Below are 13,927 nucleotides of genomic sequence, written 5' to 3' on the forward strand. Positions count from 1 at the left end.
TTCTCAGTCAAACTTTTTGGTCTCTTTGACCATTTCATAGCTCCTTGGGAATTAGAAGTACTAACCTAATCTATCGGATCATAGACTTTCAAGGGAGTTGTGATCTATACTGTTACTGTGTACTGTGGCTTAGGTCCCAAACTTGGATTGGTAGTCAGAAAGTGCCTGGCCTTGCTAGGAATTGTAAGTTTAGAATCTAGAGGGAGCTCTAGCCCCAAGAACATCTCTGAGGTTAAAGGTTACTCAGTTTGGGACTGCAATGGTTTTTTTTTTCCTTTGGTAACGCTGACTCTTAGTGGACGAGAAGAGGCTCTCATACTGGTGTGGTGGTGCTTGAAAAGAACACCTCAGCTTTATGTTCATATTGGTCTTCATTGTCGTCAGGAATATACGCAGGGTCGTGCACATGCGCTCAGGTGACAAATGTTTCCTCCAGCGGTCTTAGCTTGGGAGGCATTCCGGAAGGTTACACTGATTGCAGCCCGGGTTGCATCAGAGGCAAGCAAGGTTAAAGGTGAAGAGCTGGACATCAGGTAGAGATGCTATCAGGTCTACCCCTGGAACATCCCCACCCCATCTCGGTGGTAGAACTGTGAGGGTCGAGACGGCGCCTGCGTCGGTAAAGGACAGACTAAGTCCGACCAGGAAGGAAAAGCTTTTGGTGTAAAGTCTGTCTACACCCCCGTCTAGAGCAGGGAGGGACGCCTCCGGTAGAAAAATGGCACTGGTCGCTTTTTTTCTCTCTTACAGATGATGGGTGCTAACAATTCCAACCTCACTCCTTTGAACTGTATCCTGAAAAACTGGGATAGATTTGATCCCCAGGGCTTAAAGAAGACACACCTGGTCTTCCTATGCGATACCACATGGCCACGATATCCATTAGAGGACGGGGAACGGTGGCCGGTTGGAGGGTCTTTTAAGTATAATACTGTTTTACAATTAGACCGGTTCTGTAAGGTAGAAGGGAAAAGGGATCTTAGAAGATAGATTTATCACTCAGTCGGCTCCAGATATCCGCCGTAAGCTACAAAAACGGGTGTATGGACCAAATCAGTCTTTAGATACTCTGTTACAACTGGCTCAGACAGTCTATTATGGTAGGGAATATGAGGAAAAGAAAGAAAGGCAAAGAAAGACAAAGGAAAAGGCGGAAGTCTTCGCAATGGCTATGAAAAACACTCTTAAACAGCCCGAGAAAAATGCCCAGAGGGACCCACATGAAAAGGGATGGGGTGCTATTACTGTGGAAAAGAGGGGCACCTCAAGGGGGATTACCCTCAGGCATCTAAGCCGCCCCTGGATCCATGTCCGGTCTGCAAAGGACCACACTGGAAGAGAGACTGCCCTCAGGCTGAGGTCTCCGGGGTCGGACTCTCAAGACAATCAGGACTGAAGGTGCACAGGGGTCCCCACACAAGCTCCCGTCCTAGTTACACCTGAGGAACCCTGGGTATTAATAATTGTGGGGGGCCAATCCGTCGATTTCCTTTTAGATACTGGGACAACTTACTCTGTGCTTACTGAAGCCCCTGGCCCACTTTCTTCCCGATCCACTTCCTTAATGGGACTATCTGGATAAGCCAAAAGACATTATTTCAGTTATTCTTTATCTTGCAACTGGGAATCTGTGCTATTTTCACACGAGTTTCTGATTGTGCCAGAATCTCCCTCACCCCTTTTGGGGAGGGATATACTTAGCAAGGTCCATGCCTCTGTTTTTATGAATATGGAGCCCTCCCTTTCTCTCCCTTTAGTTGAACAAAGTTTAATCCTAGAGCATGAGCTGATGGAAAATCTGTGGGTCGACAACAAAATGCTATTCCTGTAGTTGTCAAGCTCAAAGACCCGCACTTATTTCCACATAAGGAGCAGTATCCACTGAAACCTGAGATTAAGGAAGGGTTAAAACCCATCATTGAAAATTTAAAGGAACAGGGACTGTTAATTCCCTGTAACCGTCCTTGCAACACTCCTATTTTGGGTATATAAAATCAAATGGTATATGGAGACTAGTTCCAGATTTACATGCAATCAATGAGGCTGTAGTTCCTTTACACCCGGTGGTGCCTAATCCTTATACTCTATTGTCTGAAATTCCTGACCGAGCCAAATATTTCTCAGTACTTGATTTAAAAGATGCCTTCTATTCAGTGCCTTTGGCGGAGGAAAGTCAATTTCTATTTGCCTTTGAAGACCCTATGCAGCCAGCTTCTCAGATATCCTGGACAGTTTTGCCCCAGGGATTTCATGATAGTGGTCTCTTATTTGGACCAAGTTTGTCACGGGATCTACAAAACTGTAATAGCTCTGAAGCAGTGGTGTTACAATATGCAGATGATATTTTGCTCTGTGCGGAGACCCAGGAAGCTTGTTCGCGAGCCTCAGAAGATTTCTTATACTTTATGGCAGGCTGCGGTTACAAGGCATCAAGAGAAAGGCTAAGCTTTGTCAACAATCAGTTAGATATCTGGGCCTAATTATATCAGAAGGGACTAGGGCCATAGGCCCTGAGAGAATTAAACCTATACTAACTCATCCCTTACCTATGACTTTAAGACAATTGAGAGGATTTTTGGGACTCACAGGTTCCTGTCACATTTGGATTCCGGGTTATGGGGAACTTGCCCGGCCTTCATATAAACTCACAGCTGAAACTCAGGAGGCCCAAACTGACAAACTGGTTTGGTCTCCAGAAACTCAAAAGGCTTTGAAGGTTCTTCAGACTGCTCTCCTGCAAGCTCCAGCTCTGAACTTGCCCACAGGGTCAGAATTTAAATTGTTTGTCACTGAAAGGAAAGGTCTGGCCTTGGGAGTTTTGACACAATACCGAGGGCCTCACCAGCAACCTATTGCTTATCTAAGCAGAGAATTAGATGTATCTCACGTGGGTGGCCCCACTGCCTAAGAGTAATTGGGGCAGCAGCTTTATTAGCACCTGAAGCTTTAAAAATAATTAATGGCCAAAACCTTGCTGTACTGACTTCTTATGATGTGAGTGGAATCTTAAATTCTAAGGTTAATATTTGGATGAAAGACAGTATGCTTCTTAAAAATCAGTCAGTTCAGTTCATTTCAGTCCCTCAGTCGTGTCCGACTCTTTGGCACCCCATGAATCGCAGCACGCCAGACCTCCCCGTACATCACCGTCTCCTGGAGTTCACTCAGACTCATGTCCATCGAGTCCGTGATACCATCCAGCCATCTCATCCTCGGTCGTCCCCTTCTCCTACTGCCCACAATCCCTCCCAGCATCAGGGTCTTTTCTAATGAGTCAACTCTTCGCATGAGGTGGCCAAAGTACTGGAGTTTCACCTTCAGCATCATTCGCTCCAAAGAAATCCCAGGGTTGATCTCCTTCAGAATGGACTGGTTGAATCTCCTTGCAGTCCAACGGACTCTCAAGAGTCTTCTCCAACACCACAGTTCAAACGCATCAATTCTTCGGTGCTCAGCCTTCTTCACAGTCCAACTCTCACATCCATATATGACGACAGGAAAAACCATAGCCTTGACTAGACGGACCTTAGTTGGCAAAGTAATGTCCCTGGTTTTGAATATGCTATCTAGGTTGGTCATAACTTTTCTTCCAAGGAGTAAGCGTCTTCTAATTTCATTGCTGCAGTCACCATCTGCAGTGATTTTGGAGCCCAAAAGAATAAAGTCTGACACTGTTTCCACTGTTTCCCCATCTATTTCCCATGAAGTGATGGGACCGGATGCCATGATCTTCGTTTTCTGAATGTTGAGCTTTAAGCCAACGTTTTCACTCTCCTCTTTCACTTTCATCAAGAGGCTTTTTACCTCCTCTTCACTTTCTGCGATAAGGGTGGGGTTATCTGCATATCTGAGGTTATTGATATTTCTCCCGGCAAACTTGATTCCAGCTTGTGTTTCTTCTAGTCCGGCGTTTCTCATTATGTACTCTGCATATGAGTTAAATAAGAAGGGTGACAATATACAGCCTTGACGTGCTCCTTTTCCTATTTGAAACCAGTCTGTTGTTCCATGTCCAGTTCTAACTGTTTCTTCCTGACCTGCATACAGATTTCTAAAGAGGCAGGTCAGGTGGTCTGGTATTCCCATCTCTTTCAGAATTTTCCACAGTTTATTGTGATCCACACACTCAAAAGCTTTGGCATAGTCAATAAAGCAGAAATAGATGTTTTTCTGGAACTCTCTTGCTTTTTCCATGATCCAGTGGATGTTGGCAATTTGATCTCTGGTTCCTCTGCCTTTTCTAAAACCAGCTTGATCATCAGGAAGTTCACGGTTCACATATTGCTGAAGCCTGGCTTGGAGAATTTTGAGCATTACTTTAGTAGCATGTGAGATGAGTGCCATTGTGTGGTAGTTTGAGCATTCTTTTACATTGCCTTTCTTTGGGATTGGAATAAAAACTGACCTTTTCCAGTCCTGTGGCCACTGCTGAGTTTTCCAAATTTGTTGGCATATTGAGTGCAGCACTTTCATAGCATCAACTTTCAGGATTTGAAATATCAGTCCTTGTTGTTAGAAGGACCAGTAACTAAGCTTCAAGTTTGTGGAAATTTAAACCCTGCCACTTTGCTTCCTGAGAAGGAAAATGAAACACCTGATCACGATTGTTCTCAATTCCTAACTTTAAACTAGGCAGCTCGGGAAGATCTAATGGATACCCCATTAGACAATCCTGACATGGAAATATTTACAGATAGCAGTTCTTTTCTTCGGGATGGAAAGCATAAAGCAGGTTATGCCCTGGTGATTGCTGAACAGGTTTTGGAAGCAAAATCTCTCCCCCAGGGAATCAGTGCCCAGTTAGTGGAGCTTGTGGCTCTGACCCAAGTTCTAGAGTTAAGCAAAGGGCAGCGGGTAAATATCTACACAGATTCTAAGTATGCTTATTTGACTTTACATGCTCATGCTGCAGTATGGAAAGAAAGATGGTTTAAAATGGCAACAGGAGAACCTATTAAGCATTTCAGAGAGAGAGAGACTTTTAACTGCTATATATTGTCCTAAAGAAGTAGTTGTTAAGCATTGCAAAGGGCACAGCAGAGAGGGGAGTAAAGTAGCTGAAGGTAATCAGCTGGCTGACTGTCAGGCCAGAAAAGCGACTCTTTAGGAAACCCCTTCACTGCAGATGCCTTTGATCTGGACAGGTCCTGTGGAACAGGAAGAACCAGAATATACTGAGGAAGAATTAGAAAGATATGAAAAAAGAGGAGCAAAGATTACTGATAAAGGATGGTTACATGATAAAGGATGGTTACAGTCTGAGGATGGATGATTAATAATTCCTGAAAATGCTCTGCGGGGGACGGCCCGTGAAGGGTTAAGTCCTGGGAGCTGCTCCGCAGGTATGCAGAGCCTTAGGCGTCGTCCTAAGCTCCCTGTCCCGCCACCCTCAAGAATTCTTGTAGCCCTTAAGGCTCCAGGTCGTCTTGCTCCAGGATGTCTTGTTCCTGCAACATGTCCTAAAAGATACATTATCTTATTGAATTCTGTACACAATGGTAGGGGTCTGGTGATTGTATTTTGAGATTAAAGAATAACCTTGTACATGTCTTAAGTCACGTACTTTACCCTATAAATACCGTGGCCTAATAAAGGAAGGCATCAGACATAGTGGGTCTGATCCTCTCAACCCCATCTTTTGTCTCTCTTATTTTTCCACGCGGGGACGCTCCGTTCTCTCCCTTTGCAGGTGCGACTCTTGCTTGTGCTGGCCGTGGCAGGTGGCGCCCAATGTGGGGCTCGAGATCGACAGCTTCTCCTCGCCACTGCTCATATTAAGTCGAAAAGAGTGAGTATATAAGTATACTAGCGACTATCAAGGAAGGAGCAGTAAGGTATATCGTTGAGAGTATAAATATGGGACAGACGCATAGTCGTCAACTCTTTGTACATATGCTATCTGTAATGTTAAAACACCGGGGAATTACTATTTCTAAACCTAAATTAATCAATTTTCTTTCATTTATTGAAGAAGTTTGTCCTTGGTTCCCCAGAGAAGGCACGGTAAGCTTAGAGACGTGGAAAAAGGTAGGGGAACAAATTCGGACTCATTATACTTTACATGGCCCTGAAAAGGTTCCTGTAGAAACTTTATCCTTTTGGACACTAATTCGTGATTGCTTGGACTTTGATAATGATGAATTAAAGCGTTTAGGAAACTTGTTAAAACAGGAAGAAAATCCTCTTCATGTTCCCAAGGGAAGTGAAGGTGACCCTCTGTTTTGTAACCTATCGTGTCTTTCGGATAGTGATGACTCACTTTCCTCCACAGATGAGGCGGAGTTAGATGAAGAGGCTGCTAAATACCATCAAGAAGATTGGGGTTTTTTGGCACAAGAAAAGGGGGCGTCAACATCTAAAGATGATTTGGTTGAATGTTTAAAAAATCTCACTGTTGCTTTGCAGAACTCAGGAATTAAGTTTCCTAGTAACAGTTTAAAATCCCCTTCTGCTCCACCTCTCCCTCCTGCCTATGCTCCTTCCGTTGTTGCTGGTCTCGATCCCCCTCCGGGGCCTCCTCCTCCTCCATCTGAGATGGTGTCTCCGCTACAAAAGGCATTGAGACAAGCACAACGACTTGGTGAGGTTGTCTCCGATTTTTCCCTTGCTTTTCCTGTCTTTGAAAATAATAACCAGCGTTTCTATGAAGCACTGCCTTTCAAGCAATTGAAAGAGTTAAAGGTCTCTTGTTCACAATACGGTCCTACCGCTCCATTCACTATTGCTATGATAGAAAATCTGGGCGCTCAGAATCTACCCCCCAAATGATTGGAAACAAATAGCTAGAGCTTGTCTTTCGGGGGGAGATTATTTATTATGGAAATCTGAATATTTTGAACAGTGTGCCCACATAGCCGATGTTAATCGGCAGCAAGGTATACAAACCTCCTATGAAATGTTAATTGGTGAAGGCGCTTTCCAGGCTACTAATACTCAACTTAATTTTTTGCCTGGTGCATATCCACAAATATCAAACGCAGCCAGACAGGCATGGAAAAAACTTCCTAGCTCCAGTACTAAGACAGAAGATCTTTCAAAAGTCCGACAGGGACCTGATGAGCCTTATCAGGACTTTGTGGCACGACTCTTAGATACTATAGGTAAGATAATGTCGGATGAAAAAGCTGGGATGGTATTAGCAAAACAATTGGCTTTTGAAAATGCTAACTCTGCCTGTCAAGCTGCTTTACGACCTTATAGAAAGAAAGGAGATCTGTCTGATTTTATTCGCATTTGTGCTGACATTGGACCCTCCTACATGCAAGGCATTGCCATGGCAGCGGCTTTACAAGGAAAAGGCATTAAAGAGGTACTTTTTCAGCAACAAGCCAAGAACAAGAAAGGATATCAAAAGTCAGGTAATTCAGGTTGTTTTGTTTGTGGTCAACCTGGTCATCGGGCTGTAATGTGCCCCCCAAAACAACAGCAACAAATTCCTGCTAATCCTCCTACTCCATGCCCACGATGTAAAAAAGGAAAGCATTGGGCCCGAGATTGTCGTTCTAAGACGGATGTTCAAGGTAATCCTTTACCTCCGCTTTCGGGAAACTGGGTGAGGGGCCAGCCCCTGGCCCCGAAACAATGTTATGGGGCAACACTGCAGGTTCCCAAAGAACCATTGCAGACCTCTATCGAGCCACAAGAGGCAGCGCGGGATTGGACCTCTGTGCCACCTCCTACACAGTATTAACTCCGGAGATGGGGGTTCAAACCCTTGCTACAGGGGTGTTTGGGCCTTTACCTCCAGGAACTGCTGGACTGCTTTTGGGGCGTAGCAGTGCGTCTTTAAAAGGAATACTTATTCATCCTGGTGTAATTGACTCTGATTATACCGGAGAGATAAAAATATTAGCCTCCGCTCCTCATAAAATTATTGTAATTAATGCAGGACAACGTATAGCTCAACTCCTTTTAGTTCCATTAGTTATACAAGGAAGAACAATTAACCGAGATCGTCAGGACAAAGGTTTCGGGTCCTCTGACGCCTATTGGGTGCAAAATGTTACCGAGGCACGACCAGAATTTGAACTGCACATCAATGGTAAGCTTTTCCGCGGAGTGCTTGATACAGGGGCTGATATTAGTGTTATTTCTGATAAACACTGGCCCACTACATGGCCTAAACAAATAGCCATTTCTACTCTTCAAGGTATTGGTCAAACTACTAATCCAGAACAAAGTTCGTCCCTTCTTACTTGGAAGGATAAAGACGGCCATTCAGGCCAATTTAAACCCTATATTCTGCCCCATCTTCCAGTTAATCTGTGGGGGCGTGATATATTAAGTAAAATGGGTGTATATTTATATAGTCCTTCACCCACCATAACAGATTTAATGTTAGATCAGGGTTTACTCCCTAACCAAGGTTTAGGCAAACAACATCAAGGCATCATTTTACCCCTTGATTTAAAATCTAATCAAAGTCGAAAGGGCTTGGGGTGTTTTCCCTAGGGACCTCTGATTCTCCTGTGACACATGCCGATCCTATTGATTGGAAATCTGAGGAACCGGTATGGGTCGATCAGTGGCCCCTAACACAAGAAAAACTTTCCGCCGCACAACAGCTGGTGCAGGAACAGCTGAGACTTGGGCATATTGAACCTTCTACCTCTGCATGGAATTCCCCAATTTTTGTTATTAAAAAGAAATCAGGAAAATGGAGATTACTACAAGACCTTCATAAGGTAAATGAAACAATGATGCATATGGGAGCCCTACAACCTGGGCTACCCACTCCTTCCGCTATACCTGACAAATTCTTTATCATTATTATAGATTTAAAAGATTGTTTTTATACTATTCCTCTTGCACCCCAAGATTGTAAAAGATTTGTTTTTAGTTTGCCCTCTGTTAATTTTAGAGAGCCTATGCAACGCTATCAATGGAGAGTCCTTCCACAAGGAATGGCTAATAGCCCTACATTGTGTCAAAAGTTTGTTGCCGCAGCGTTAGCTCCTGTTCGTCAGCGTTTTCCTCAGTTATATTTAGTTCATTATATGGATGATATATTATTAGCTCATGCTGACGAACATCTATTGTATCAAGCTTTTTTTATTCTAAAACAACACTTGAGTCTTAATGGTCTTGTCATAGCTGATGAAAAAATTCAAACTCACTTTCCCTATAATTATTTGGGCTTCTCCCTATATCCTCGGGCTTATAGTACTCAATTAGTCAAGTTACAGACTGATCATTTAAAAACCCTAAACGATTTTCAAAAGCTCCTGGGAGATATTAATTGGATACGCCCTTATTTAAAATTACCCACTTACACCTTGCAACCATTATTTGACATCCTTAAAGGTGACTCTGACCCTGCATCACCCCGAACACTTTCTTTAGAAGCACGATCGGCCTTACAATCAATAGAAGAAGCTATTAGACAACAACAGATTACTTATCTTGATTACCAACGATCATGGGGTCTGTATATACTTTCCACCCCACGAGCACCTACAGGGGTTCTTTATCAAGATAAGCCTTTGCGATGGATATATCTATCGGCTACTCCAACTAAACATTTGCTTCCTTATTATGAGCTTGTTGCAAATGTTGTAGCAAAAGGACGTCATGAAGCCATCCAATATTTTGGTATGGAACCCCCTTTCGTTTGTATTCCTTATGCTTTGGAACAACAAGATTGGCTTTTTCAATTTTCAGATAATTGGCCTATAGCTTTCGCAAATTACCCGGGACAGATTACTCATCATTATCCTTCTGATAAATTGCTACAATTTGCTAGCCTTCATGCCTTTATTTTTCCAAAAATAGTTCGCCGACAACCCATTCCTGAAGCAACACTTATATTTACAGATGGATCTTCTAATGGTACTGCAGCTTTAATTATTAACCATCAAACCTATTATATGCATACCAGTTTCTCTTCTGCCCAGGTTGTAGAATTATTTGCAGTCCATCAAGCATTACTCACTGTACCCACTTCTTTCAATTTATTTACAGACAGTTCCTATGTGGTCGGTGCTTTACAGATGATTGAAACTGTTCCAATTATTGGCACAACCTCTCCTGACGTTCTTAACTTATTTACATTAATTCAACAGGCCCTTCACCGTCGTCAATACCCGTGTTTTTTTGGACATATTCGTGCACATTCCACCCTTCCTGGTGCCCTGGTACAAGGCAATCACATTGCGGACGTTCTTACTAAACAGGTGTTTTTTCAATCAGCTATCGATGCGGCTCAAAAATCTCATAACTTGCATCACCAAAATAGTCATTCTTTACGGTTGCAATTTAAGATTTCCCGTGAAGCTGCACGACAAATCGTAAAATCTTGCTCTACCTGTCCTCAATTCTTTGTTCTCCCTCAATATGGAATTAACCCTCGAGGTTTACGCCCTAATCACCTTTGGCAAACAGATGTCACTCACATTCCTCAATTTGGGCGTCTCAAAAATGTTCATGTCTCTATCGACACTTTTTCCCATTTTCTTATGGCCTCCCTTCATACTGGAGAATCAACTCGTCATTGTATTCAACATTTGCTTTTTTGCTTTTCTATTTCAGGAACCCCACACACCCTTAAAACTGATAATGGACCCGGTTATACTAGCCGTTCTTTCCAACGTTTTTGTCTTTCTTTTCAAATTCATCATAAGACAGGAATTCCATATAATCCACAGGGACAAGGTATTGTGGAACGAGCCCATCAATGCCTTAAACATCAATTATTAAAACAAAAAAAGGGGAATGAACTGTATAGCCCCTCACCGCATAACGCCTTAAATCATGCTCTTTTTGTTCTAAACTTTTTAACTTTAGACGCAGAAGGCAATTCAGCAGCCCAACGTTTTTGGGGAGAACGGCCCTCCTGCAAAAAACCACTTGTACGATGGAAGGATCCACTTACCAATCTGTGGTATGGGCCAGACCCTGTATTAATATGGGGACGGGGACATGTTTGTGTTTTTCCACAGAATGCTGAAGCGCCGCGCTGGATACCGGAGAGGCTGGTGCGTGCGACGGAGGAACTCCCTGATACATCAAATACGCCGCATGACATTGAGCGAGCCCACGAGTGAGCTGCCTACCCAAAGGCAGATTGAAGCGTTAATGCGACATGCTTGGAATGAGGCTCATGCACAACCTCCAGCGACACCTACCAATATATTGATCATGTTATTATTGTTGTTACAGCGGATACAAAACGGAGAGGCTACGGCTTTTTGGGCATACATTCCTGATCCGCCTATGATTCAATCAGTGGGATGGGATAAAGAAATAGTGCCTGTCTATGTCAACGACACAAGTCTTTTAGGAGGAAAATCCGATACTCATATTTCCCCTCAGCAAGCTAATATTTCCTTTTATGGTCTTACTATGCAATATCCTATGTGCTTTTCTTATCAATTGCAACATCCTCACTGTATACAGGTGTCAGCTGATATATCATATCCTCGAGTGACTATTTCTGGCATCGATGAAAAAACCGGAAAAAGATCGCACCGTGACGGGGCGGGACCTCTCGACATTCCGTTTTGTGACAAACATCTAAGCATCCGCATAGGAATAGACACTCCTTGGACTTTATGTCGAGCCCGGGTTGCGTCGGTGTACAACATCAACAATGCCAATACCACTTTTTTATGGGATTGGGCACCTGGGGGAAAGCCTGATTTTCCTGAATATCGAGGACAGCATCCACCCATTCTCTCTGTAAACACTGCTCAGATATTTCAAACAGAACTGTGGAAACTTTTTGCTGCTTTTGGTCATGGTAATAGTCTATATTTACAACCCAATATCAGTGGGAGTAAATATGGTAATGTAGGAGTTACGGGGTTTTTATATCCCCGAGCTTGTGTCCCTTACCCATTCATGTTGATACAAGGCCATATGGAAATAACATTGTCATCGAATATTTATCATTTAAATTGTTCTAATTGCATACTTACCAATTGCATAAGAGGTGTTGCAAAAGGAGAACAAGTTTTAATAGTAAAACAACCTGCTTTTGTGATGTTACCTGTTAAAATAACTGAAGCTTGGTATGACGAGACTGCTTTAGAATTGCTACAACGCATTAACACGACTCTTAGCCGCACTGAAAGAAGTGTGAGCCTGATTATTCTGGGTATAGTATCCTTAATCACCCTTATAGCAACTGCTGTTACTGCTTCTGTATCTTTAGCACAATCCATTCAAGCTGCTCATACTGTAGATTCCTTGTCATATAATGTTACTAAAGTAATGGGAACACAAGAAGATATAGATAGAAAAATAGAAGATAGATTATCAGCTTTATATGATGCGGTTAGAGTTCTAGGAGAACAAGTTCAGAGCATTAGCTTTCGCATGAAAATTCAATGTCATGCTAATTATAAATGGATCTGTGTTACTAAAAAGGCTTATAATGCATCTGACTTTCCTTGGGATAAGGTGAAAAAACATCTACAAGGAATTTGGTTTAATACTAATGTCTCTCTAGATCTATTGCAATTACATAAGGAAATTCTTGATATTGAAAATTCTCCTAAAGCTACTTTAAATATTGCTGATGCTGTTAACAATTTTGTGCAAAATTTATTTTCTAACTTCCCTAGCCTGCAATCACTATGGCGAAGCATAATTACTATGGGCACTGTTTTGATTGTTGTGCTTATCGTGATTTGTCTGGCTCCTTGTCTTATTCGTAGTATTGTTAAAGAAGTTTTACATGTAAAAATTCTGATACATAAAAACATGTTGCAACACCGACATCTTATGGAGCTTTTAAAAAATAAAGAGAGGGGAGCTGCGGGGGACGGCCCGTGAAGGGTTAAGTCCTGGGAGCTGCTCCGCAGGTATGCAGAGCCTTAGGCGTTGTCCTAAGCTCCCTGTCCCGCCACCCTCAAGAATTCTTGTAGCCCTTAAGGCTCCAGGTCGTCTTGCTCCAGGATGTCTTGTTCCTGCAACATGTCCTAAAAGATACATTATCTTATTGAATTCTGTACACAATGGTAGGGGTCTGGTGATTGTATTTTGAGATTAAAGAATAACCTTGTACATGTCTTAAGTCACGTACTTTACCCTATAAATACCGTGGCCTAATAAAGGAAGGCATCAGACATAGTGGGTCTGATCCTCTCAACCCCATCTTTTGTCTCTCTTATTTTTCCACGCGGGGACGCTCCGTTCTCTCCCTTTGCAGGTGCGACTCTTGCTTGTGCTGGCCGCGGCAATGCTCAATGGAAAATTCTTAAGAGTAAATATCACAGTTTTCATTTGGGTGCAGAGAGTACTTACCAAATGGCTTCTCGTTTGTTTGAAGGTAAAAATGTAATGAAAACTTTAAAAAATATTATCAAAGGTGTGAGGTTTGTCAGAAAAATACCACAAAGACTGAAAAGCTAACAAAATCTGGATTACAACGAAGTGGAAAGAATCCTGGAGAAGACTGGGAAATTGATTTTACTCATATGCCAAAAGCTAATGGATATTCTTGCTTACGAGTTTGGGTACATACTTTTGCTGGATGGATTGAGGCTTTTCCCTGTCGTAGTAAACAGGCTAAGGAGGTTATAAAGATTTTAATCCATGAAATTATCCCCAGGTTTGGGCTGCCACGAAGCCTTCTGAGTGACAATGGCTCCGCCTTTAAAGCTGCTGTCACTCAGGGGGTATCTAAAGCTCTAGGAATAGAGTATCACTTACACTGTTCCTGGAGACCCCAATCCTCAGGAAAGGTTGAAAAAGCTAATGACATTATCAAAAGACATCTGCACAAATTAACTCAAGAGACGCAGGACAATTGAATTAAAGTCCTACCCATAGCCTTAATGAGGGCTCGAACTGCCCCAAAAAGGAGGGACTATCCCCCTTAGAATGTATTTATGGAAGGCCTTTCTTATGCACAGACATTGTTATAGACCCTGAAGCCTTGGAATTAATTAGTTATGTAACTCAGCTCTCAGCTGTTCAACAGACA

This window comes from Capricornis sumatraensis, chromosome 16, assembly GCF_032405125.1.
Source record: "Capricornis sumatraensis isolate serow.1 chromosome 16, serow.2, whole genome shotgun sequence".
In the NCBI taxonomy this organism is placed as follows: domain Eukaryota; kingdom Metazoa; phylum Chordata; class Mammalia; order Artiodactyla; family Bovidae; genus Capricornis; species Capricornis sumatraensis.